The 24,598-nt window shown below is 42.5% G+C and overlaps 15 non-coding genes across 15 annotated transcripts; all 15 read left to right on the top strand.

Annotated features, from left to right (window-relative positions):
* Nucleotides 1-248: 248 nt before the first annotated feature.
* Nucleotides 249-321, top strand: TRNAR-UCG (transfer RNA arginine (anticodon UCG)). Its single transcript has one exon. It is a non-coding gene; the product is annotated as a tRNA-Arg (tRNA).
* Nucleotides 322-1,125: 804 nt separating this feature from the next.
* TRNAR-CCU (transfer RNA arginine (anticodon CCU)) lies at nt 1,126-1,198 on the top strand. Its single transcript has one exon. It is a non-coding gene; the product is annotated as a tRNA-Arg (tRNA).
* A 644-nt stretch (nt 1,199-1,842) lies between these two features.
* On the top strand, nt 1,843-1,915 carry TRNAR-UCG (transfer RNA arginine (anticodon UCG)). Its single transcript has one exon. It is a non-coding gene; the product is annotated as a tRNA-Arg (tRNA).
* Nucleotides 1,916-3,435: 1,520 nt separating this feature from the next.
* On the top strand, nt 3,436-3,508 carry TRNAR-UCG (transfer RNA arginine (anticodon UCG)). The gene has a single exon. It is a non-coding gene; the product is annotated as a tRNA-Arg (tRNA).
* Nucleotides 3,509-4,313: 805 nt separating this feature from the next.
* On the top strand, nt 4,314-4,386 carry TRNAR-CCU (transfer RNA arginine (anticodon CCU)). Its single transcript has one exon. It is a non-coding gene; the product is annotated as a tRNA-Arg (tRNA).
* A 3,115-nt stretch (nt 4,387-7,501) lies between these two features.
* TRNAR-CCU (transfer RNA arginine (anticodon CCU)) lies at nt 7,502-7,574 on the top strand. Its single transcript has one exon. It is a non-coding gene; the product is annotated as a tRNA-Arg (tRNA).
* Nucleotides 7,575-8,218: 644 nt separating this feature from the next.
* TRNAQ-UUG (transfer RNA glutamine (anticodon UUG)) lies at nt 8,219-8,291 on the top strand. Its single transcript has one exon. It is a non-coding gene; the product is annotated as a tRNA-Gln (tRNA).
* A 7,220-nt stretch (nt 8,292-15,511) lies between these two features.
* Nucleotides 15,512-15,584, top strand: TRNAR-UCG (transfer RNA arginine (anticodon UCG)). Its single transcript has one exon. It is a non-coding gene; the product is annotated as a tRNA-Arg (tRNA).
* Nucleotides 15,585-16,387: 803 nt separating this feature from the next.
* Nucleotides 16,388-16,460, top strand: TRNAR-CCU (transfer RNA arginine (anticodon CCU)). The gene has a single exon. It is a non-coding gene; the product is annotated as a tRNA-Arg (tRNA).
* Nucleotides 16,461-17,103: 643 nt separating this feature from the next.
* TRNAR-UCG (transfer RNA arginine (anticodon UCG)) lies at nt 17,104-17,176 on the top strand. Its single transcript has one exon. It is a non-coding gene; the product is annotated as a tRNA-Arg (tRNA).
* Nucleotides 17,177-17,979: 803 nt separating this feature from the next.
* TRNAR-CCU (transfer RNA arginine (anticodon CCU)) lies at nt 17,980-18,052 on the top strand. Its single transcript has one exon. It is a non-coding gene; the product is annotated as a tRNA-Arg (tRNA).
* A 642-nt stretch (nt 18,053-18,694) lies between these two features.
* TRNAR-UCG (transfer RNA arginine (anticodon UCG)) lies at nt 18,695-18,767 on the top strand. The gene has a single exon. It is a non-coding gene; the product is annotated as a tRNA-Arg (tRNA).
* A 1,520-nt stretch (nt 18,768-20,287) lies between these two features.
* Nucleotides 20,288-20,360, top strand: TRNAR-UCG (transfer RNA arginine (anticodon UCG)). Its single transcript has one exon. It is a non-coding gene; the product is annotated as a tRNA-Arg (tRNA).
* Nucleotides 20,361-23,473: 3,113 nt separating this feature from the next.
* On the top strand, nt 23,474-23,546 carry TRNAR-UCG (transfer RNA arginine (anticodon UCG)). Its single transcript has one exon. It is a non-coding gene; the product is annotated as a tRNA-Arg (tRNA).
* An 804-nt stretch (nt 23,547-24,350) lies between these two features.
* TRNAR-CCU (transfer RNA arginine (anticodon CCU)) lies at nt 24,351-24,423 on the top strand. The gene has a single exon. It is a non-coding gene; the product is annotated as a tRNA-Arg (tRNA).
* Nucleotides 24,424-24,598: the final 175 nt, after the last annotated feature.

Here is a 24,598-nt window from a genome sequence, read left to right as displayed (position 1 = left end):
GAAATATCCAGAGCTATGTAAAGCATACAACTAAGCTTTAATCTCATGAAGAAAGAGGTTTAAATGCAAAAAAGAAAACAAAAGCTTATCGTACTGGTGACATTCTCATTATATAGATTCCAAAAGAGTGCTTTAATTGACATGAGCTGAAAAAACACAACGGGATGTAAACCTAAATAACTATCAAAATCATATTTCCCATCCTTGCATACCACCTACATTATAAAAATAAGCACAGCAGGTCATATGACCGTGTGGCCTAATGGATAAGGTATCTGACTTCGGATCAGAAGATTGAGGGTTCGAGTCCCTTCGTGGTCGGTTTTTGCCAATGGTCACACAACTCAGCTTTCCGTTCAGAATGGAAGCAGGCTCTTCCAATACTCTTATAGCCATCATGTTCTCATTCCTAATTATTCATGAAGTGGAGTACATACTGCACAGTCATTTAGATTGCATCTTCAGCCTAAAATCTTGTCCATGTTAGTGGCATTAAGAAGTGCTTCTATGTACACGCACTGAATATGTAATAGGGTTGCAGAATTTTGACTTGACAGAATGGGTTTTAAGCTTAAGGGTGTGTAGATGAAATGCAAGGTGTGTAAGTATGTGTTCATGGAGTGCTTCAAGTGTAAAAATCTGTATGATTTGTGCAGTTAAAGTGCTAATTTTGCCTACGAGAAAGAAAAGTACTACAGAAGAATTATAAAGGATTGGCACATTGGCTGCCTTTGCTGATGACACAGTTGGCTAATTTGTAAAGCATTGGTCTATTAAGTTGCAGAGTGTGGTTGAACTTGGTTAGGAGACTTGGTGCCTGTTTCTGTGTCCTGCTGAAGACAATGATGGCTTGATACCACTGTCAAAGCCCAGTTTATTGAGAAAAGCATCCAGGAAAGAAGAAGTGTTGAGTCGAAAGTGGTTCTCCTCCAATTTCTCTCCACTTGCTCGAAATGCAGAGCCTCCATTATAGCACAGAACAGAGTGTTAAAGTCGGGGATGGAAGAGGATGAAAATGGGAAGTTAACTTATGGAGAGAACTGAGAAATGTCCTGTGTGCAGACACCAGTGTTTGCCGATTGAATACATTTGAATAATGCCTCTAGACTGCAAGTGTTTATCTGTGCCTCAGTGGCCTAATGGATAAGGCACTGGCCTCCTAAGCCAGGGATTGTGGGTTCGAGTCCCATCTGAGGTGAAAACCAATATCCACTCTTACTTTTCCAGAAAAATTTATATATTTATTACATGCTTCCGCTCAGAAGCTTATGAGGTATTAGGAACTTTGAAATGGTAAAATTTTACTTCTGTACTCTTCAGGGTCATGTTGGTGTTCTGAAACTACAAAGTAGATTTTTAAACACCTATCTTTGTCAGATGCAACTTTGACCCGGCAGAAGATATTCCTTTGGAAAAAATGATTTGAATTGGATTGGTGTAACTGTTGTTTCTAGAGGTGGTGACAGGCTTTCAGCTACTTGAATAGGGCAAGTCAGAATTCATGAAACGTATACAACCTTTGAGCGTGTGTAAATTGGCATATCCAGAAAGGAGCAGTTTGTACTACTGTCAAAACAGTTTCTCTCCTCTTCTGGAAATATCCAGAGCTATGTAAAGCATACAACTAAGCTTTAATCTCATGAAGAAAGAGGTTTAAATGCAAAAAAGAAAACAAAAGCTTATCGTACTGGTGACATTCTCATTATATAGATTCCAAAAGAGTGCTTTAATTGACATGAGCTGAAAAAACACAACGGGATGTAAACCTAAATAACTATCAAAATCATATTTCCCATCCTTGCATACCACCTACATTATAAAAATAAGCACAGCAGGTCATATGACCGTGTGGCCTAATGGATAAGGTATCTGACTTCGGATCAGAAGATTGAGGGTTCGAGTCCCTTCGTGGTCGGTTTTTGCCAATGGTCACACAACTCAGCTTTCCGTTCAGAATGGAAGCAGGCTCTTCCAATACTCTTATAGCCATCATGTTCTCATTCCTAATTATTCATGAAGTGGAGTACATACTGCACAGTCATTTAGATTGCATCTTCAGCCTAAAATCTTGTCCATGTTAGTGGCATTAAGAAGTGCTTCTATGTACACGCACTGAATATGTAATAGGGTTGCAGAATTTTGACTTGACAGAATGGGTTTTAAGCTTAAGGGTGTGTAGATGAAATGCAAGGTGTGTAAGTATGTGTTCATGGAGTGCTTCAAGTGTAAAAATCTGTATGATTTGTGCAGTTAAAGTGCTAATTTTGCCTACGAGAAAGAAAAGTACTACAGAAGAATTATAAAGGATTGGCACATTGGCTGCCTTTGCTGATGACACAGTTGGCTAATTTGTAAAGCATTGGTCTATTAAGTTGCAGAGTGTGGTTGAACTTGGTTAGGAGACTTGGTGCCTGTTTCTGTGTCCTGCTGAAGACAATGATGGCTTGATACCACTGTCAAAGCCCAGTTTATTGAGAAAAGCATCCAGGAAAGAAGAAGTGTTGAGTCAAAAGTGGTTCTCCTCCAATTTCTCTCCACTTGCTCGAAATGCAGAGCCTCCATTATAGCACAGAACAGAGTGTTAAAGTCGGGGATGGAAGAGGATGAAAATTGGAAGTTTACTTATGGAGAGAACTGAGAAATGTCCTGTGTGCAGACACCAGTGTTTGACGATTGAATACATTTAAATAATGCTTCTAGACTGCAAGTGTTCATCAGTGCCTCAGTGGCCTAATGGATAAGGCACTGGCCTCCTAACCCAGGGATTGTTGGTTAGAGTCCCATCTGAGGTGCAAACCAATATCCACTATTACTATTCAAGAAAAATTTATATATTTATTACAAGCTTCCGCTCAGAAGCTTATGAGGTATTAGGAACTTTGAAATGGTACCATTTTACTTTTGTACTCTTCAGCGTCATGTTGGTGTTCTGAAACTACAAAGTAGATTTTTAAACACCTATCTTTGTCAGATGCAACTTTGACCTGGCAGAAGATATTCCTTTGGAAAAAATGATTTGAATTGGATTGGTGTAACTGTTGTTTTTAGAGGTGGTGACAGGCTTTCAGCTACTTGAATAGGGCAAGTCAGGATTCATGAAACGTATACAACCTTTGAGCGTGTGTAAATTGGCATATCCAGAAAGGAGCAGTTGTACTACTGTCAAAACAGTTTCTCTCCACTTCTGGAAATATCCAGAGCTATGTAAAGCATACAACTGAGCTTTAATCTCATGAAGAAAGAGGTTTAAATGCAAAAAAGAAAACAAAAGCTTATCGTACTGGTGACATTCTCATTATATAGATTCCAAAAGAGTGCTTTAATTGAAAGGAGCTGAAAAAACACAATGGGATGTAAACCTAAATAACTATCAATATCATATTTCACATCCTTGCATACCACCTACATTATAAAAATAAGCACAGCAGGACATATGACCGCGTGGCCTAATGGATAAGGTGTCTGACTTCGGATCAGAAGATTGAGGGTTCGTGTCCCTTCGTGGTCGGTTTTTGCCAATGGTCACACAACTCAGCTTTCCGTTCAGAATGGATGCAGGCTCTTCCAATACTCTTATAGCCATCATGTTCTCATTCCTAATTATTCATGAAGTGGAGTACATACTGCACAGTCATTTAGATTGCATCTTCAGCCTAAAATCTTGTCCATGTTAATGGCATTAAGAAGTGCTTCTATGTACACCCACTGAATATGTAATAGGGTTGCAGAATTTTGACTTGACAGAATGGGTTTTTAGCTTAAGGGTGTGTAGATGAAATGCAAGGTGTGTAAGTATGTGTTCATGGAGTGCTTCAAGTGTAAAAATCTGTATGATTTGTGCAGTTAAAGTGCTAATTTTGCCTACGAGAAAGAAAAGTACTACAGAAGAATTATAAAGGATTGGCACATTGGCTGCCTTTGCTGATGACACAGTTGGCTAATTTGTAAAGCATTGGTCTATTAAGTTGCAGAGTGTGGTTGAACTTGGTTAGGAGACTTGGTGCCTGTTTCTGTGTCCTGCTGAAGACAAGGACGGCTTGATACCACTGTCAAAGCCCAGTTTATTGAGAAAAGCATCCAGGAAAGAAGAAGTGTTGAGTCGAAAGTGGTTCTCCTCCAATTTCTCTCCACTTGCTCGAAATGCAGAGCCTCCATTATAGCACAGAACAGAGTGTTAAAGTCGGGGATGGAAGAGGATAAAAAATGGGAAGTTTACTTATGGAGAGAACTGAGAAATGTCCTGTGTGCAGACACCAGTGTTTGACGATTGAATACATTTAAATAATGCCTCTAGACTGCAAGTGTTCATCTGTGCCTCAGTGGCCTAATGGATAAGGCACTGACCTCCTAAGCCAGGGATTGTGGGTTCGAGTCCCATCTGAGGTGAAAACCAATATCCACTATTACTTTTCTAGAAAAATTTATATATTTATTACATGCTTCCGCTCAGAAGCTTATGAGGTATTAGGAACTTTGAAATGGTACCATTTTACTTCTGTACTCTCCGGACTCATGTTGGTGTTCTGAAACTACAAAGTAGATTTTTAAACACCTATCTTTGTCAGATGCAACTTTGACCCAGCAGAAGATATTCCTTTGGAAAAAATGATTTGAATTGGATTGGTGTAACTGTTGTTTCTAGAGGTGGTGACAGGCTTTCAGCTACTTGAATAGGGCAAGTCAGGATTCATGAAACACATACATCCTTTGAGCGTGTGTAAATTGGCATATCCAGAAAGGAGCAGTTTGTACTACCATCAAAACAGTTTCTCTCCACTTCTGGAAATATCCAGAGCTATGTAAAGCATACAACTGAGCTTTAATCTCATGAAGAAAGAGGTTTAAATGCAAAAAAGAAAACAAAAGCTTATCGTACTGGTGACATTTTCATTATATATATTCCAAAAGAGTGCTTTAATTGAAAGGAGCTGAAAACACACAATGGTATGTAAACCTAAATGACTATAAATACCATATTTCCCATCCTTGCATACCACCTACATTATAAAAATAAGCACAGCAGGACATATGACCGTGTTGCTTAATGGATAAGGCGTCTGACTTCGGATCAGAAAATTGAGGGTTCGAGTCCCTTCGTGGTTTGGTTTTTGCCAATGGTCACACAACTCAGCTTTCCATTCAGAATGGAAGCAGGCTCTTCCAATACTCTTATAGCCATCATGTTCTCATTCCTAATTATTCATGAAGTGGAGTACATACTGCACAGTCATTTAGATTGCATCTTCAGCCTAAAATCCTGTTCATGTTAGTGGCATTAAGAAGTGCTTCTATGTACACGCAGTAAATATGTAATAGGGTTGCAGAATTTTGACTTGACAGAATGGGTTTTTAGCTTAAGGGTGTGTAGATGAAATGCAAGGTGTGTAAGTATGTGTTCATGGAGTGCTTCAAGTGTAAAATCTGTATGATTTGTGCAGTTAAAGTGCTAATTTTGCCTACGAAAAAGAAAAGTACTACAGAAGAATTATAAAGGATTGGCACATTGGCTGCCTTTGCTGATGACACAGTTGGCTAATTTGTAAAGCATTGGTATATTAAGTTGCAGAGTGTGGTTGAACTTGGTTAGGAGACTTGGTGCCTGTTTCTGTGTCCTGCTGAAGACAAGGAAGGCTTGATACCACTGTCAAAGCTCAGTTTATTGAGAAAAGCATCCAGGAAAGAAGAAGTGTTGAGTCGAAAGTGGTTCTCCTCCAATTTCTCTCCACTTGCTCGAAATGCAGAGCCTCCATTATAGAACAGAACAGAGTGTTAAAGTCGGGGATGGAAGAGGATGAAAATGGGAAGTTTACTTATGGAGAAAACTGAGAAATGTCCTGTGTGCAGACACCAGTGTTTGACGATTGAATACATTTAAATAATGCCTCTAGACTGCAAGTGTTTATCTGTGCCTCAGTGGCCTAATGGATAAGGCACTGGCCTCCTTAGCCGGGGATTGTGGGTTCGAGTCCCATTTGAGGTGAAAACCAATATCCACTCTTACTTTTCCAGAAAAATTTATATATTTATTACATGCTTCCGCTCAGAAGCTTATGAGGTATTAGGAACTTTGAAATGGTACCATTTTACTTCTGTACTCTTCAGGGTCATGTTGGTGTTCTGAAACTACAAAGTAGATTTTTAAACACCTATCTTTGTCAGATGCAACTTTGACCCGGCAGAAGATATTCCTTTGGAAAAAATGATTTGAATTGGATTGGTGTAACTGTTGTTTCTAGAGGTGGTGACAGGCTTTCAGCTACTTGAATAGGGCAAGTCAGGATTCATGAAACGTATACAACCTGTGAGCGTGTGTAAATTGGCATATCCAGAAAGGAGCAGTTTGTACTACTGTCAAAACAGTTTCTCTCCACTTCTGGAAATATCCAGAGCTATGTATAGCATACAACTGAGCTTTAATCTCATGAAGAAAGAGGTTTAAATGCAAAAAAGAAAACAAAAGCTTATTGTACTGGTGACATTCTCATTATATAGATTCCATAAGAGTGCTTTAATTGAAAGGAGCTGAAAAAACACAATGGGATGTAAACCTAAATAACTATCAATATCATATTTCCCATCCTTGCATACCACCTACATTATAAAAATAAGCACAGCAGGACATATGACCGCGTGGCCTAATGGATAAGGTGTCTAACCTCGGATCAGAAGATTGAGGGTTCAAGTCCCTTCGTGGTCGGTTTTTGCCAATGGACACACAACTCAGCTTTCCGTTCAGAATGGAAGCAGGCTCTTCCAATACTCTTATAGCCATCATGTTCTCATTCCTAATTATTCATGAAGTGGAGTACATTCTGCACAGTCATTTAGATTGCATCTTCAGCCTAAAATCTTGTCCATGTTAGTGGCATTAAGAAGTGATTCTATGTACACGCACTGAATATGTAATAGGGTTGCAGAATTTTGACTTGACAGAATGGGTTTTTAGCTTAAGGGTGTGTAGATGAAATGCAAGGTGTGTAAGTCTGTGTTCATGGAGTGCTTCAAGTGTAAAAATCTGTATGATTTGTGCAGTTAAAGTGCTAATTTTGCCTACGAGAAAGAAAAGTACTACAGAAGAATTGTAAAGGATTGGCACATTGGCTGCCTTTGATGATGACACAGTTGGCTAATTTGTAAAGCATTGGTCTATTAAGTTGCAGAGTGTGGTTGAACTTGGTTAGGAGACTTGGTGCCTGTTTCTGTGTCCTGCTGAAGACAAGGACGGCTTGATACCACTGTCAAAGCCCAGTTTATTGAGAAAAGCATCCAGGAAAGAAGAAGTGTTGAGTCGAAAGTGGTTCTCCTCCAATTTCTCTCCACTTGCTCGAAATGCAGAGCCTCCATTATAGCACAGAACAGAGTGTTAAAGTCGGGGATGGAAGAGGATGAAAATGGGAAGGTTACTTATGGAGAGAACTGAGAAATGTCCTGTGTGCAGACACCAGTGTTTGACGATTGAATACATTTAAATAATGCCTCTAGACTGCAAGTGTAAATCTGTGCCTCAGTGGCCTAATGGATAAGGCACTGGCCTCCTAAGCCAGGGATTGTGGGTTCGAGTCCCATCTGAGGTGAAAACCAATATCCACTCTTACTTTTCCAGAAAAATTTATATATTTATTACATGCTTCCGCTCAGAAGCTTATGAGGTATTAGGAACTTCGAAATGGTACCATTTTACTTCTGTACTCTTCAGCGTCATGTTGGTGTTCTGAAACTACAAAGTAGATTTTTAAACACCTATCTTTGTCAGATGCAACTTTGACCCGGCAGAAGATATTCCTTTGGAAAAAATGATTTGAATTGGATTGGTGTAACTGTTGTTTCTAGAGGTGGTGACAGGCTTTCAGCTACTTGAATAGGGCAAGTCAGGATTCATGAAACGTATACAACCTTTGAGCGTGTGTAAATTGGCATATCCAGAAAGGAGCAGTTTGTACTACTGTCAAAACAGTTTCTCTCCACTTCTGGAAATATCCAGAGCTATGTAAAGCATACAACTGAGCTTTAATCTCATGAAGAAAGAGGTTTAAATGCAAAAAAGAAAACAAAAGCTTATCGTACTGGTGACATTCGCATTATATAGATTCCAAAAGAGTGCTTTAATTGAAAGGAGCTGAAAAAACACAATGGGATGTAAACCTAAATAACTATCAATATCATATTTCCCATCCTTGCATACCACCTACATTATAAAAATAAGCACAGCAGGACATATGACCGCGTGGCCTAATGGATAAGGTGTCTGACTTTGGATCAGAAGATTGAGGGTTCGAGTCCCTTCGTGGTCGGTTTTTGCCAATGGTCACACAACTCAGCTTTCCATTCAGAATGGAAGCAGGCTCTTCCAATACTCTTATAGCCATCATGTTCTCATTCCTAATTATTCATGAAGTGGAGTACATACTGCACAGTCAGTTAGATTGCATCTTCAGCCTAAAATCTTGTCCATGTTAGTGGCATTAAGAAGTGCTTCTATGTACACGCACTGAATATGTAATAGGGTTGCAGAATTTTGACTTGACAGAATGGGTTTTTAGCTTAAGGGTGTGTAGATGAAATGCAAGGTGTCTAAGTATGTGTTCATGGAGTGCTTCAAGTGTAAAAATCTGTATGATTTGTGCAGTTAAAGTGCTAATTTTGCCTACGAGAATGGAAAGGGGCGACCGCTCGTTCCCCCCGAACGTATGGTGGAGTACCCCGATCCCCCCGGGAAGCCATTTTTGGGCGGGAGGCGAGTCTCGGCTGGTATACCCGAAGCGGCGTAGCCGGGGCGTGCCTTTTCCCGCCCAAGAAGAGGCTGTCCTAGACACTTACGCCGATGGCCACGCCCCGTAGGCGGATTGGAGGAGGGTCCACGCCCACCCGAAGAAGGATAAAAGGAGCAACAAGCCAAGGAAGCATCCTCTTGTTCCTGTGCTCTGAAGCTGCACCTCCCCGTTGCACGTGAGCTCGAGACGGAACGAAGAGCCAATTTTGAGAATTTGTAATCCTTGTGTTTTTTCTTCTAGCACGTCGAAACTTTGGTTCCAGGATCTTTCGGTCGACTATCGTAAGAAAATGCCGGGCAAAAGGGTCGGAAAGAAGGTTAGCACCGACCAAATGCTTCGTATGCTGGTGAAGGACATGGCAAATATGAAGAAGCAGATGGCGGCCATGAACGGTACGGGCCGGCCTAAGAAAGTCATCGGACCAGCATTGCCGGGGATAGTCCCTGCCGGGAGAGGTAAAAGGGCCAGGAACAGGGCGGCAGGGGGTGAGGCTCCGGTTCCAGAGTCACATCCGGCGGGCCCGGTCAGGCCAGTGGAGGCCCCAGTTCCGATTCCGGATGCAGGACAGCCGATCCCTGTTGTAGTTACACCGGTGAATGAGGGGGATATGCCACCGGAGTTGGCCGCCCAGTTGGCGGCGTGGTTGGGCAAGAATAATGAGGGTGCCATAGCTCCAGGGGATACGGCCGAAGAGGCCAAACTAATAATGAAGCAGTTGCGGCAGTCGCGAGATGCTGCGAAGGCACCTTGTCCTTTTGTTCCCCCTCAGGTTCCCGCGGAACAACCGTCTTCAGGCGTTGGAACAGCAGCAGCAGCGAGTTCAGCTACTGATTCGGGTAAGAAGCCGTTGCCAATGGCTGGGGAGGGGTCGGTACCCTCAAGAAGGGAAAAAGTGGTACAACATATACCGTTGGCCACGAAGGAGATGATATGGGCGGATAAATACGTGAACATATTTTCACTATTGACTGATCATTATGAAATAGAACACGTAAAAAATCAGAAGGAATTGTTGCATCCAAGTGTATGGCGAGCAAAAATGGCGGGTTTCAGAGTTGATGAGACAATCGCTAATTGGGCCAGGGCTTTTGGGATGTTCACTGCAATCATGGGGGAACGTAGGCCTGAGGTATTGACTGAGTTGGCTTGTTACCAGACATGAATAATGGAGTTTTATGAATCGTACGATGGTGATCAATGGTTGGGTTATGATAACAAATTTCGTAAGGCCAAGGAGCACGACTCATCCCTGACGTGGGATTGTTTCGACTCCATTTGCTGGCAGAAACAGGTCAGGTCAAACTTGACAAAGCCGTCTTCGTTTGGCGGGAATGGGGCAGAGCCTTCCCGCCATTCCCCGGCGGTGCCCTTTCGAGCAGGCACCGGTAATGACCAGCAGGCAAGGAGTAATGGGAACTCTGGCAAGAAAGGGGTCTGTTGGAGCTTCAACAGGGGCAAGTGCACTAGACCACAGGGGACGTGCAAGTTCAGGCATGAGTGTGCAGGGTGCGGACAATCTTCACACCCCGAGAGTTCGTGCAGAGCCAAGAATGGCGATACAAGGGGCAGAGGCGGCGCCCAACAGGTCTAATGACGGCCGAGGGGCGCTGCTACCTACTCCCATCGACATCATGGCAATGATCCCCTGGCTGAACGAATACCCTGATCATGTCTCCGCTGGGGTGTTGAGGGACTGTTTCTCATGTGGTTTCCGCATCCCGACGGGGGATTTTCGGGGGGAAGCACTGTGTAAAAACCAACTGTATGTGCTGCAGAATGCGGTTGTAGTACAGGCAAAAATTGCAAAGGAGGTGGCCCGAGGTCGGGTCGCGGGTCCATATGCGAACCCGCCTGTTCATAATTTTGTTTGTTCACCATTGGGAGTGGTCCCCAAGAAGGCCCCAGGTGAGTTTCGGTTAATACATAATCTGTCCGCTCCTAAGGGTCTTTCCGTGAATGATGCGATTGACCCGGGAGTTTGTTCGGTGCGGTATGCTTCCTTTGATGAGGCTGTTGCCATGTTGAATCGCCTGGGGCCCGGAGCGCTGATGGCAAAATCGGATATCGAGTCAGCGTTCCGGTTGCTCCCGGTACACCCACAGGATCAGCGTCTGCTAGGCTTTGTGTTCCAGGGACGCTATTACATGTATGCCAATGGGTTGCTCCATCTCTTGTGCGTATTTTGAAAAATTCAGTAGTTTTTTACAATGGGCGTTCACCAGAGCCACAGGCTTTACGCAGGTTATGCATTACCTAGATGATTTTCTGTTTCTGGGGGCAGCTGGGGACACGGAATGTGCACAGGCTTTGAGTAAATGTTGTGATCTCATGAGAATATTTGGCGTGCCACTAGCATCGGGCAAAACAGTGGGGCCGTCTACTTCACTCGAGTTTCTAGGAATTGAGCTCGATTCTGAAGAGGGGTGCTTCCGTTTGCCTAAGGAGAAGGTATTGAAATTTATGGCCTCACTCGAGGCATGTATTGACAAGACGAAAGTAACATTGCATCAGTTGCAGCAGGCTGTGGGTCAGCTTAATTTTGCCCTTAGAGTGATACCAATGGCTCGCCCCTTTTCTCGCTCTATTGCTCAAGCCATGGTTGGCTTTAAGGAAGGGCATCACCGCACAAGACTCTCGGCAGAGGTTCGCCAGGACATGCGCATATGGTTGGCATTCCTGGCGGATTTCAACGGTCGTGTCCTGTGGAACAAACCAGCGGTTTCCTCCGAGGAGCTGGGTTTGTGGACCGACTCGGCAGGGAGTGTGGGTTTTGGCGCCATCTTCGGTAATCATTGGTCGCACAAACATGGCCGGCATGGTGGCACGAGAGTGGGCTCACAGGTAACATTGGGTTTCTTGAACTGTTCCCTATTTTAGTGGCCTTGAATACATGGCCGGAGGGGTTTCGTGATCGCACTGTGGTGTTCTGGTCAGATAATATGACCGTGGTAGAATGTGTCAATAATCAGGCAGCGCGCTGCAAATTGATCTTGAGACTGATGAAAGAAATTGTCCTGCTATGTATGAAATTAAACGTCCACTTTAGAGCAAAACATGTGCCTGGGGTACTGAACCAGGCGGCTGATGCACTCTCTCGTTCTCACATGCAGGCCTTCCGGGGCCATCTGCCCTCTGCGGACTTGGTGGCGGCACCATTTCCCGAACTTCTCTGGTCTCTCGGTGCCCCGGATTACAAAACCTCGTGGGAGAGAGTCTAGCCCCCAGGACAAGGAAGGCATATGAAGGGGCGTTCCGTTCCTATTGGGCATTTTTGGGTCCAGCTAGGGGGGAGCATTGGGGGCAGGAAGAATATGTCCTGAAATTTCTAGTTTCATTGCATCAGGCAGGCCGATCAGTGGCAACAGCCAATAGACACCGAGCCGCCATTGCATTCATGGCGCAGGCTCATGGCATTCAGGACCCCACAGCGTCCTTTCTGGTGAAAAAGGCGCTGCGCGGGTGGCAACGCCTTGAGGGTCGTAGAGAGGACGAGAGGCGCCCGATAGGGCTAGCAAGGTTGTCCCAGTTAGTGTCCGTACTCCCTGCGACTTGTTCATCTCAGTCAGAGACAGTGCTATTCCGGGCCGCCTTTGCATTAGCGTTCCATGGGGCTATGCGGATAAGCGAACTGGTAGCAAGGAGCAAGCAGGATACGGGGGGAGGTCTGTGTCGAGAACACATCCAGATTAAAGGTGACAAGATGGTAGTCACTATAGCCAAGTCCAAAACCGATCCGGGAGCGATCGGAGACAGTGTGGTTGTTCAGCGTATTCTATGGTCCCACATGTGCCCAGTGAAATGCGTAGAGGAGTATTTAGCGCAGAGGGCGGCATCATGGGGGGGGGCTTGCTGAGACATACCGACTCCACCACACTGACAAGGTTTCAGTTTCAGCGGGTGTTGACAATGGCAATCGCGGCAGCGGGCTTGAACCCGGGCGATTTTGGGACCCACTCATTCCGGATAGGTGCTGCTACAGAAGCTACAGCCAGGGGTTTGAGTGTGGATAAAGTGAAACAGTTGGGGCGTTGGTCCTCGAATTGTTATAAGAGGTATGTGCGGTTGCACATGTTGTGAAGCTAATGTCATGCACTCACGCTTCTTGTTTTCTGTTTGGTTTTCAGTTTCGCGAGCAGGCTTTGCGGGCGGACTGTGCAGTTGACCCGACACCTGGGGACCAGCGGTCAAAGATCACCGGCTGAGGGAAGAGTGGTGTGGGTCGTCGGCCACTCATACGTGAGGCGTGCCGCAGACGTATTCAAAGCAGGTGACATGATTCACGTGGCTGGGGAATACGGGTACAGGGTGACCTTCTACGGAAGGGGCGGGCTCTGTATTGACCAGTTTCAAAATTTTATGGAGGGTCTATTAGGGCGGACAAGGTCACCGCCATCTGTAATCATAGTGCATCTTGGGGGCAATGATTTGGTGACCACGGGTCGACGAGTACTTCTCGAATTAATCTTATCCACAGTGAGTTGGTTGGCGAGAAGGGTTCCGGGGTGCACGATTGCATGGTCCCACATGATTCCACGGAAGGTGTGGCGGGGGGCTATTTCTGTGTCAGCTTTAAATCAGTCGTGAAGAAAGTGAATAACAAACTTGAGAGGTTGTCCGTATATGTACATTGCATTCTATTCCTCATGGATGTCTCAGGGGGGACCATATGTACCTGGAGGATGGGGTCCATTTGTCCCGGGAGGGGAATGCTTTACTCATAGGAGACTTTGTAGCTTGGTCAACGAGTTTGTGCAGCCATGACCTTTAAGTAGGAGTTTTGTGGGGGGTCCGGATAGCCGGTCAACTATCCGGCCTGTGGCGGTAAGGTCATGATCGGTGAGCAGTAATTGGAAGATCCCTAGAGGTGGGGCGTCACCCATTATGGATGGGAGCGCCCGGGGGGAGGCGGCCATTGGCCCCTCAAACGGGGAGGCGGTCCCCTTCTAAGGATGGGGACGCCGAAAGGGAAGGCGGTCAAGGCCCCTCCCTGGGGAGGAGGGGCTACGGGCCCCTCCTGGGAATTTCCCGGGGCCAGGACATCTGCGACGGCAGATGTGGTAAGCAGTGTGGGGTGGGAGGGGGGTCTACGCTACCTTCTAGACACCTCACACGAGTCCTCGGACGACCACTAAGATGGCGGCGAGTAAACAGGGGCCCCCGTTAAGACAAGGGAAATTGGAAGTTGGCACAGAGGTACAGTCCTCTGTGCGCCCGCCCCTCACAGGTGAGGGGGGAGTTCTGGTATTAGGGATCTGACACCGGTTACGACCTTGCCGTTGGCCCGTAATGTTAGGATGTACAATTTCAATTTTGAGAAATGCATTTACAGGATGTTTTAGTATCGGCTAGGAGAACCTTTGTATTAGAGATGTGTTAAGGTTAGCCAAGAACATCGTAATGTGTAAATGAAATTGTACATGATATGAAACTGTTATTTTAAAGTTTTAATTTTGTTTCATATTTTTAATAAATACGGCCGGGAGGGTAACTCCCTCCCGCCTTCCAAAAGTTCAGTACCGTTTCCGTCTTCCCATTCTTGGGGATTGTGTTGAGAGGGGGTGTCGGGTATCCCAACCATAAGAAAAGTACTACAAAAGAATTATAAAGGATTGGCACATTGGCTGCCTTTGCTGATGACACAGTTGGCTAATTTGTAAAGCATTGGTCTATTAAGTTGCAGAGTGTGGTTGAACTTGGTTAGGAGACTTGGTGCCGGTTTCTGTGTCCTGCTGAAGACAAGGACGGCTTGATACCACTGTCAAAGCCCAGTTTATTGAGAAAAGCATCCAGGAAAGAAGAAGTGTTGAGTCGAAAGTGGTTCTCCTCCAATTTCTCTCCACTTGCTCGAAATGCAGAGCCTCCATTATAGCACAGAACAGAGTGTTAAAGTCGGGGATGGAAGAGGATGAAAATGGGAAGTTTACTTATGGAGAGAACTGAGAAATGTCCTGTGTGCAGACACCAGTGTTTGACGATAGAATACATTTTTAAATAATGCCTCTAGACTGCAAGTGTTTATCTGTGCCTCAGTGGCCTAATGGATAAGGCATTGGCCTCCTAAGCCAGGGATTGTGGGCTCAAGTCCCATCTGAGGTAAAAACCAATATCCACTCTTACTTTTCCAGAAAAATTTATATATTTATTACATGCTTCCGCTCAGAAGCTTATGAGGTATTAGGAACTTTGAAATGGTACCATTTTCCTTCTGTACTCTTCAGGGTCATGTTGGTGTTCTGAAACTACAAAGTAGATTTTTAAACACCTATCTTTGTCAGATGCAACTTTGACCCAGCAGAAGATATTCCTTTGGAAAAAATGATTTGAATTGGATTGGTGTAACTGTTGTTTCTAGAGGTGGTGACAGGCTTTCAGCTACTTGAATAGGGCAAGTCAGGATTCATGAAACACATACAACCTTTGAGCGTGTGTAAATTGGCATATCCAGAAAGGAGCAGTTTGTACTACTGTCAAAACAGTTTCTCTCCACTTCTGGAAATATCCAGAGCTATGTAAAGCATACAACTGAGCTTTAATCTCATGAAGAAAGAGGTTTAAATAAAAAAAAGAAAACAAAAGCTTATCGTACTGGTGACATTTTCATTATATAGATTCCAAAAGAGTGCTTTAATTGAAAGGAGCTGAAAACACACAATGGGATGTAAACCTAAATAACTATAAATATCATATTTCCCATCCTTGCATACCACCTACATTATAAAAATAAGCACAGCAGGACATATGACCGCGTGGCCTAATGGATAAGGCATCTGACTTCGGATCAGAAGATTGGGGGTTCGAGTCCCTTCGTGGTCGGTTTTTGCCAATGGTCACACAACTCAGCTTTCCATTCAGAATGGAAGCGGGCTCTTCCAATACTCTTATAGCCATCATGTTCTCATTCCTAATTATTCATGAAGTGAAGTACATACTGCACAGTCATTTAGATTGCATCTTCAGCCTAAAATCTTGTTCATGTTAGTGGCATTAAGAAGTGCTTCTATGTACACGCAGTGAATATGTAATAGGGTTGCAGAATTTTGACTTGACAGAATGGATTGTTAGCTTAAGGGTGTGTAGATGAAATGCAAGGTGTGTAAGTATGTGTTCATGGAGTGCTTCAAGTGTAAAATCTGTATGATTTGTGCAGTTAAAGTGCTAATTTTGCCTACGAGAAAGAAAAGTACTACAGAAGAATTATACAGGATTGGCACATTGGCTGCCTTTGCTGATGACACAGTTGGCTAATTTGTAAAGCATTGGTATATTAAGTTGCAGAGTGTGGTTGAACTTGGTTAGGAGACTTGGTGCCTGTTTCTGTGTCCTGCTGAAGACAAGCACGGCTTGATACCACTGTCAAAGCCCAGTTTGTTGAGAAAAGCATCCAGGAAAGAAGAAGTGTTGAGTCGAAAGTGGTTCTCCTCCAATTTCTCTCCACTTGCTCGAAATGCAGAGCCTCCATTATAGCACAGAACAGAGTGTTAAAGTCGGGGATGGAAGAGGATGAAAATGGGAAGTTTACTTATGGAGAGAACTGAGAAATGTCCTGTGTGCAGACACCAGTGTTTCACGATTGAATACATTTAAATAATGCCTCTAGACTGCAAGTGTTTATCTGTGCCTCAGTGGCCTAATGGATAAGGCACTGGCCTCCTAAGCCAGGGATTGTGGGTTCGAGTCCCATCTGAGGTGAAAACCAATATCCACTCTTACTTTTCCAGAAAAATTGATATATTTATTACATGCTTCCGCTCAGAAGCTTATGTGGTATTAGGAACTTTGAAACGGTACCATTTTACTTCTGTACTCTTCAGAGTCATGTTGGTGTTCTGAAACTACAAAGTAGATTTTTAAACACCTATCTTTGTCAGATGCAACTTTGACCCGGCAGAAGATATTCCTTTGGAAAAATGATTTGAATTGGATTGGTGTAACTGTTGTTTCTAGAGGTGGTGACAGGCTTTCAGCAACTTGAATAGGGCAAGTCAGGATTCATGAAACGTATACAACCTTTGAGCATGTGTAAATTGGCATATCCAGAAAGGAGCAGTTTGTACTACTGTCAAAACAGTTTCTCTCCACTTCTGGAAATATCCAGAGCTATGTAAAGCATACAACTGAGCTTTAATCTCATGAAGAAAGAGGTTTAAATGCAAAAAAGAAAACAAAAGCTTATCGTACTGGTGACATTCTCATTATATAGATTCCAAAAGAGTGCTTTAATTGAAAGGAGCTGAAAAAACACAATGGGATCTAAACCTAAATAACTATCAATATCATATTTTCCATCCTTGCATACCACCTACATTATAAAAATAAGCACAGCAGTACATTTGACTGCGTGGCCTAATGGATAAGGCTTCTGACTTCGGATCAGAAGATTGAGGGTTCGAGTCCCTTCGTGGTCTGTTTTTGCCAATGGTCACACAACTCAGCTTTGCATTCAGAATGCAAGCAGGCTCTTCCAATACTCTTATAGCCATCATGTTCTCATTCCTAATTATTCATGAAGTGGAGTACATACTGCACAGTAATTTAGATTGCATCTTCAGCCTAAAATCTTGTCCATGTTAGTGGCATTAGGAAGTGCTTCTATGTACACGCACTGAATATGTAATAGGGTTGCAGAATTTTGACTTGACAGAATGGGTTTTTAGCTTAAGGGTGTGTAGATGAAATGCAAGGTGTGTAAGTATGTGTTCATGGAGTGCTTCAAGTGTAAAATCTGTATGATTTGTGCAGTTAAAGTGCTAATTTTGCCTACGAGAAAGAAAAGTACTACAGAAGAATTATAAGGGATTGGTACACTGGCTGCCTTTGCTGATGACACAGTTGGCTAATTTGTAAAGCGTTGGTCTGTTAAGTTGCAGAGTGTGGTTGAACTTGGTTAGGAGACTTGGTGCCTGTTTCTGTGTCCTGCTGAAGACAAGGAAGGCTTGATACCACTGTCAAAGCCCAGTTTAATGAGAAAAGCATCCAGGAAAGAAGAAGTGTTGAGTCAAAAGTGGTTCTCCTCCAATTTCTCTCCACTTGCTCGAAATGCAGAGCCTCCATTATAGCACAGAACAGAGTGTTAAATTCGGGGATGGAAGAGGATGAAAATGGGAAGTTTACTTATGGAGAGAACTGAGAAATGTCCTGTGTGCAGACACCAGTGTTTGACGATTTAATACATTTAAATAATCCCTCTAGACTGCAAGAGTTTATCTGTGCCTCAGTGGCCTAATGGATAAGGCACTGGCCTCCTAAGCCAGGGATTGTGGGTTTGAGTCCCATCTGAGGTGAAAACCAATATCCACTCTTACTTTTCCAGAAACATTTATATATTTATTACATGCTTACGCTCAGAATCTTATGTGGTATTAGGAACTTTGAAATGGTACCATTTTACTTCTGTACTCTTCAGAGTCATGTTGGTGTTCTGAAACTACAAAGTAGATTTTTAAACACCTATCTTTGTCAGATGCAACTTTGACCCAGCAGAAGATATTCCTTTGGAAAAAATGATTTGAATTGGATTGGTGTAACTTGTTTCTAGAGGTGGTGACAGGCTTTCAGCTACTTGAATAGGGTAAGTCAGGATTCATGAAACGTACACAACCTTTGAGCGTGTGTAAATTGGCATATCCAGAAAGGAGCAGTTTGTACTACTGTCAAAACAGTTTCTCTCCACTTCTGGAAATATCCAGAGCTATGTAAAGCATACAACTGAGCTTTAATTTCATGAAGAAAGAGGTTTAAATGCAAAAAAGAAAACAAAAGCTTATCGTACTGGTGACATTTTCATTATATAGATTCCAAAAGAGTGCTTTAATTGAAAGGAGCTGAAAACACACAATGGGATGTAAACCTAAATAACTATTAATATCATATTTCCCATTCTTGCATACCACCTACATTATAAAAATAAGCACAGCAGGACATATGACTGTGTGGCCTAATGGATAAGGCGTCTGACTTCGGATCAGAAGATTGAGGGTTCGAGTCCCTTCGTGGTCGGTTTTTGCCAATGGTCACACAACTCAGCTTTCCATTCAGAATGGAATCAGGCTCTTCCAATACTCTTATAGCCATCATGTTCTCATTCCTAATTATACATTAAGTGGAGTACATACTGCACAGTCATTTAGATTGCATCTTCAGCCTAAAATCTTGTCCATGTTAGTGGCATTAAGAAGTGCTTCTATGTACACGCACTGAATATGTAATAGGGTTGCAGAATTTTGAATTGACAGAATGGGTTTTTAGCTTAAGGGTGTGTAGATGAAATGCAAGGTGTGTAAGTATGTGTTCATGGAGTGCTTCAAGTGTAAAATCTGTATGATTTGTGCAGTTAAAGTGCTAATTTTGCCTACGAGAAAGAAAAGTACTACAGAAGAATTATAAAGGATTGGCACATTGGCTGCCTTTGCTGATGACACAGTTGGCTAATTTGTAAAGCATTGGTCTATTAAGTTGCAGAGTGTGGTTGAACTTGGTTAGGAGACTTGGTGCCTGTTTCTGTGTCCTGCTGAAGACAAGGACGGCTTGATACCACTGTCAAAGCCCAGTTTATTGAGAAAAGCATCCAGGAAAGAAGAAGTGTTGAGTCGAAAGTGGTTCTCCTCCAATTTATCTCCACTTGCTCGAAATGCAGAGCCTCCATTATAGCACAGAACAGAGTGTTAAAGTCGGGGATGGAAGAGGATGAAAATGGGAAGTTTACTTATGGAGAGAACTGAGAAATGTCCTGTGTGCAGACATCAGTGTTTGACGATTGAATACATTTAAATAATCCCTCTAGACTACAAGTGTTTATCTGTGCCTCAGTGGCCTAATGGATAAGGCACTGGCCTCCTCAGCCAGGGATTGTTTGTTCGAGTCCCATCTGAGGTGAAAACCAATATCCACTCTTACTTTTCCAGAAAAATTGATATATTTATTGCATGCTTCCGCTCAGAAGCTTATGTGGTATTAGGAACTTTGAAATGGTACCATTTTACTTCTGTACTCTTCAGAGTCATGTTGGTGTTCTGAAACTACAAAGTAGATTTTTAAACACCTATCTTTCTCAGATGCAACTTTGACCCGGCAGAAGATATTCCTTTGGAAAAAATGATTTGAATTGGATTGGTGTAACTGTTGTTTCTAGAGGTGGTGACAGGCTTTTAGCTACTTGAATAGGGCAAGTCAGGATCCATGAAACGTATACAACCTTTGAGTGTGTGTAAATTGGCATATCCAGAAAGGAGCAATTTGTACTACTGTCAAAACAGTTTCTCTCCACTCCTGGAAATATCCAGAGCTATGTAAAGCATACAACTGAGCTTTAATCTCATGAAGAAAGAGGTTTAAATGCAAAAAAGAAAACAAAAGCTTATCGTACTGGTGACATTCTCATTATATAGATTCCAAAAGAGTGCTTTAATTGAAAGGAGCTGAAAACACACAATGGGGTGTAAACCTAAATAACTATCAATATCATATTTCCCATCCTTTCATACCACCTACATTATAAAAATAAGCACAGGAGGACATATGACCTCGTGGCCTAATGGATAAGGCGTCTGACTTCGGATCAGAAGATTGAGGGTTCGAGTCCCTTCATGGTCGGTTTTTTCCAATGGTCACACAACTCAGCTTTCCATTCAGAATGGAAGCAGGCTCTTCCAATACTCTTATAGCCATCATGTTCTCATTCCTAATTATTCATGAAGTGGAGTACATACTGCACAGTCATTTAGATTGCATCTTCAGCCTAAAATCTTGTCCATGTTAGTGGCATTAAGAAGTGCTTCTATGTACACGCACTGAATATGTAATAGGGTTGCAGAATTTTGACTTGACAGAATGGGTTTTTAGCTTAAGGGTGTGTAGATGAAATGCAAGGTGTGTAAGTATGCGTTCATGGAGTGCCTCAAGTGTAAAATCTGTACGATTTGTGCAGTTAAAGTGCTAATTTTGCCTACGAGAAAGAAAACTACTACAAAAGAATTATAAAAGATTGGCACATTGGCTGCCTTTGCTGATGACACAGTTGGAAAATTTGTAAAGCATTGGTCTATTAAGTTGCAGAGTGTGGTTGAACTTGGTTAGGAGACTTGGTGCCTGTTTCTGTGTCCTGCTGAAGACAAGGACGGCTTGATACCACTGTCAAAGCCCAGTTTATTGAGAAAAGCATCCAGGAAAGAAGAAGTGTTGAGTCGAAAGTGGTTATCCTCCAATTTCTCTCCACTTGCTTGAAATGCAGAGCCTCCATTATAGCACAGAACAGAGTGTTAAAGTCGGGGATGGAAGAGGATGAAAATGGGAAGTTTACTTATGGAAAGAACTGAGAAATGTCCTGTGTGCAGACACCAGTGTTTCATGATTGAATACATTTAAATAATGCCTCTAGACTGCTAGTGTTTATCTGTGCCTCAGTGGCCTAATGGCTGAGGCACTGGCCTCGTAAGCCAGGGATTGTGGGTTCGAGTCCCATCTGACGTGAAAACCAATATCCACTCTTACTTTTCCAGAAAAATTTATATATTTATTACATGTTTCCACTCAGAAGCTTATGAGGTATTAGGAACTTTGAAATGGTACAATTTTACTTCTGTACTCTTCAGAGTCATGTTGGTGTTCTGAAACTACAAAGTAGATTTTTAAACACCTATCTTTGTCAGATGCAACTTTGACCCGGCAGAAGATATTCCTTTGGAAAAAATGATTTGAATTGGATTGGTGTAATTGTTGTTTCTAGAGGTGGTGACAGGCTTTCAGCTACTTGAATAGGGCAAGTCAGGATTCATGAAACAAATACAACCTTTGAGTGTGTGTAAATTGGCATATCCAGAAAGGAGCAGTTTGTACTACTGTCAAAACAGTTTCTCTCCACTTCTGGAAATATCCAGAGCTATGTAAAGCATACAACTGAGCTTTAATCTCATGAAGAAAGAGGTTTAAATGCAAAAAAGAAAACAAAAGCTTATTGTACTGGTGACATTCTCATTATATAGATTCCAAAAGAGTGCTTTAATTGAAAGGAGCTGAAAAAACACAATGGGATGTAAACCTAAATAACTATCAATATCATATTTCCCATCCTTGCATACCACCTACATTATAAAAATAAGCACAGCAGGACATATGACCGTGTGGCCTAATGGATAAGGCGTCTTACTTCGGATCAGAAGATTGAGGGTTCGAGTCCCTTCGTGGTCGGTTTTTGCCAATGGTCACACAACTCAGCTTTCCATTCAGAACGGAAGCAGGCTCTTCCAATACTCTTATAGCCATCATGTTCTCATACCTAATTATTCATGAAGTGGAGTACATACTGCACAGTCATTTCGATTGCATCTTCAGCCTAAAATCTTGTCCATTTTAGTGGCATTAAAAAGTGCTTCTATGTACACGTACTGAATATGTAATAGGTTTGCAGAATTTTGACTTGACAGAATGGGTTTTTAGCTTAAGGCTGTGTAGATGAAATGCAAGGTGTGTAAGTATGTGTTCATGGAGTGCTTCAAGTGTAAAATCTGTATGATTTGTGCAGTTAAAGTGCTAATTTTGCCTACGAGAAAGAAAAGTACTACAGAAGAATTATAAAGGATTGGCACATTGGCTGCCTTTGCTGATGACATAGTTGGCTAATTTGTAAAGAATTGGTCTATTAAGTTGCAGAGTGTGGTTGAACTTGGTTAGGAGACTTAGTGCCTGTTTCTGTGTCCTGCTGAAGACAAGGACGGCTTGATACTACTGTCAAAGCCCAGTTTATTGAGAAAAGCATCCAGGAAAGAAGAATTGTTGAGTCGAAAGTGGTTCTCCTCCAATTTCTCTCCACTTGCTCGAAATGCAGAGCCTCCATTATAGCACAGAACAGAGTGTTAAAGTTGGGGATGGAAGAGGATGAAAATGGGAAGTTTACTTATGGAGAGAACTGAGAAATGTCCTGTGTGCAGACACCAGTGTTTGATGATTGAATACATTTAAATAATGCCTATAGACTGCGAGTGTTTATCTGTGCCTCAGTGGCCTAATGGATAAGGCACTGGCCTCTTAAGCCAGGGATTGTGGGTTCTAGTCCCATCTGAGGTGAAAACCAATATCCACTCTTACTTTTCCAGAAAAATTGATATATTTATTACATGCTTCCGCTCAGAAGCTTATGTGGTATTAGGAACTTTGAAATGGTACCGTTTTACTTCTGTACACTTCAGAGTCATGTTGGTGTTCTGAAACTACAAAGTAGATTTTTAAACACCTATCTTTGTCAGTTGCAACTTTAACCCGGCAGAAGATATTCCTTTGGAAAAAATGATTTGAATTGGATTGGTGTAACTGTTGTTTCTACAGGTGGTGACAGGCTTTCAGCTACTTGAATAGGGCAAGTCAGGATTCATGAAACGTATACAACCTTTGAGCGTGTGTAAATTGGCATATCCAGAAAGGAGCAGTTTGTACTACTGTCAAAACTGTTTCTCTCCACTTCTGGAAATATCCAGAGCTATGTAAAGCATACAACTGAGCTTTAATCTCATGAAGAAAGAGGTTTAAATGCAAAAAAGAAAACAAAAGCTTATCGTACTGGTGACATTCTCATTATATAGATTCCAAAAGAGTGCTTTAATTGAAAGGAACTGAAAACACACAATGGGATGTAAACCTAAATAACTATCAATATCATATTTCCCATACTTGCATACGACCTACATTATAAAAATAAGCACAGAAGGACATATGACTGCGTGGCCTAATGGATAAGGCGTCTGACTTCGGATCAGAAGATTGAGGGTTCGAGTCCCTTCGTGGTCGGCTTTTGCCGATGGTCACACAACTCAGCTTTAAATTCAGAACAGAAGCAGGCTCTTCCAATACTCTTTTTGCCATCATGTTCTCATTCCTAATTATTCATGAAGTGGAGTACATACTGCACAGTCATTTAGATTGCATCTTCAGCCTAAAATCTTGTCCATGTTAGTTGCAATAAGAAGTGCTTCTATGTACACGCACTGAATATGTAATAGGGTTGCAGAATTTTGACTTGACAGAATGGGTTTTTAGCTTAAAGGTGTGTAGATGAAATGCAAGGTGTGTAAGTATGTGTTCATGGAGTGCTTCAAGTGTAAAATCTGTATGATTTGTGCAGTTAAAGTGCTAATTTTGCCTACGAGAAAGGAAAGTACTACAGAAGAATTATAAAGGATTGGCACATTGGCTGCCTTTGCTGATGACACAGCTGGCTAATTTGTAAAGCATTGGTCTATTAAGTTGCAGAGTGTGGTTGAACTTAGTTAGGAGACTTGGTTCCTGTTTCTGTGTCCTGCTGAAGACAAGGACGGCTTGATACCACTGTCAAAGCCCAGTTTATTGAGAGAAAGCATCCAGGAAAGAAGAAGTGTTGAGTCGAAAGGGGTTTTCCTCCAATTTCTCTCCACTTGCTCGAAATGCAGAGCCTCCATTATAGCACAGAACAGAGTGTTAAAGTCGGGGATGGAAGAGGATGAAAATGGGAAGTTTACTTATGGAGAGAACTGAGAAATGTCCTGTGTGCAGACACCAGTGTTTCACGATTGAATACATTTAAATAATGCCTCTAGACTGCAAGTGTTTATCTGTGCCTCAGTGGCCTAATGGATAAGGCACTGGCCTCCTAAGCCAGGGATTGTGGGTTCGAGTTCCATCTGAGGTGAAAACCAATATCCACTCTTACTTTTCCAGAAAAATTGATATATTTATTACATGCTTCCGCTCAGAAGCTTATGTGGTATTAGGAACTTTGAAACGGTACCATTTTACTTCTGTACTCTTCAGAGTCATGTTGGTGTTCTGAAACTACAAAGTAGATTTTTAAACACCTATCTTTG

This window comes from Lissotriton vulgaris, chromosome 5 (genome assembly GCF_964263255.1).
Source record: "Lissotriton vulgaris chromosome 5, aLisVul1.2, whole genome shotgun sequence".
NCBI classification, from domain to species: Eukaryota; Metazoa; Chordata; class Amphibia; order Caudata; family Salamandridae; genus Lissotriton; species Lissotriton vulgaris.
Note: the sequence above shows the minus strand (reverse complement) of the source record. Positions and strands in the feature narration are given on the sequence as shown.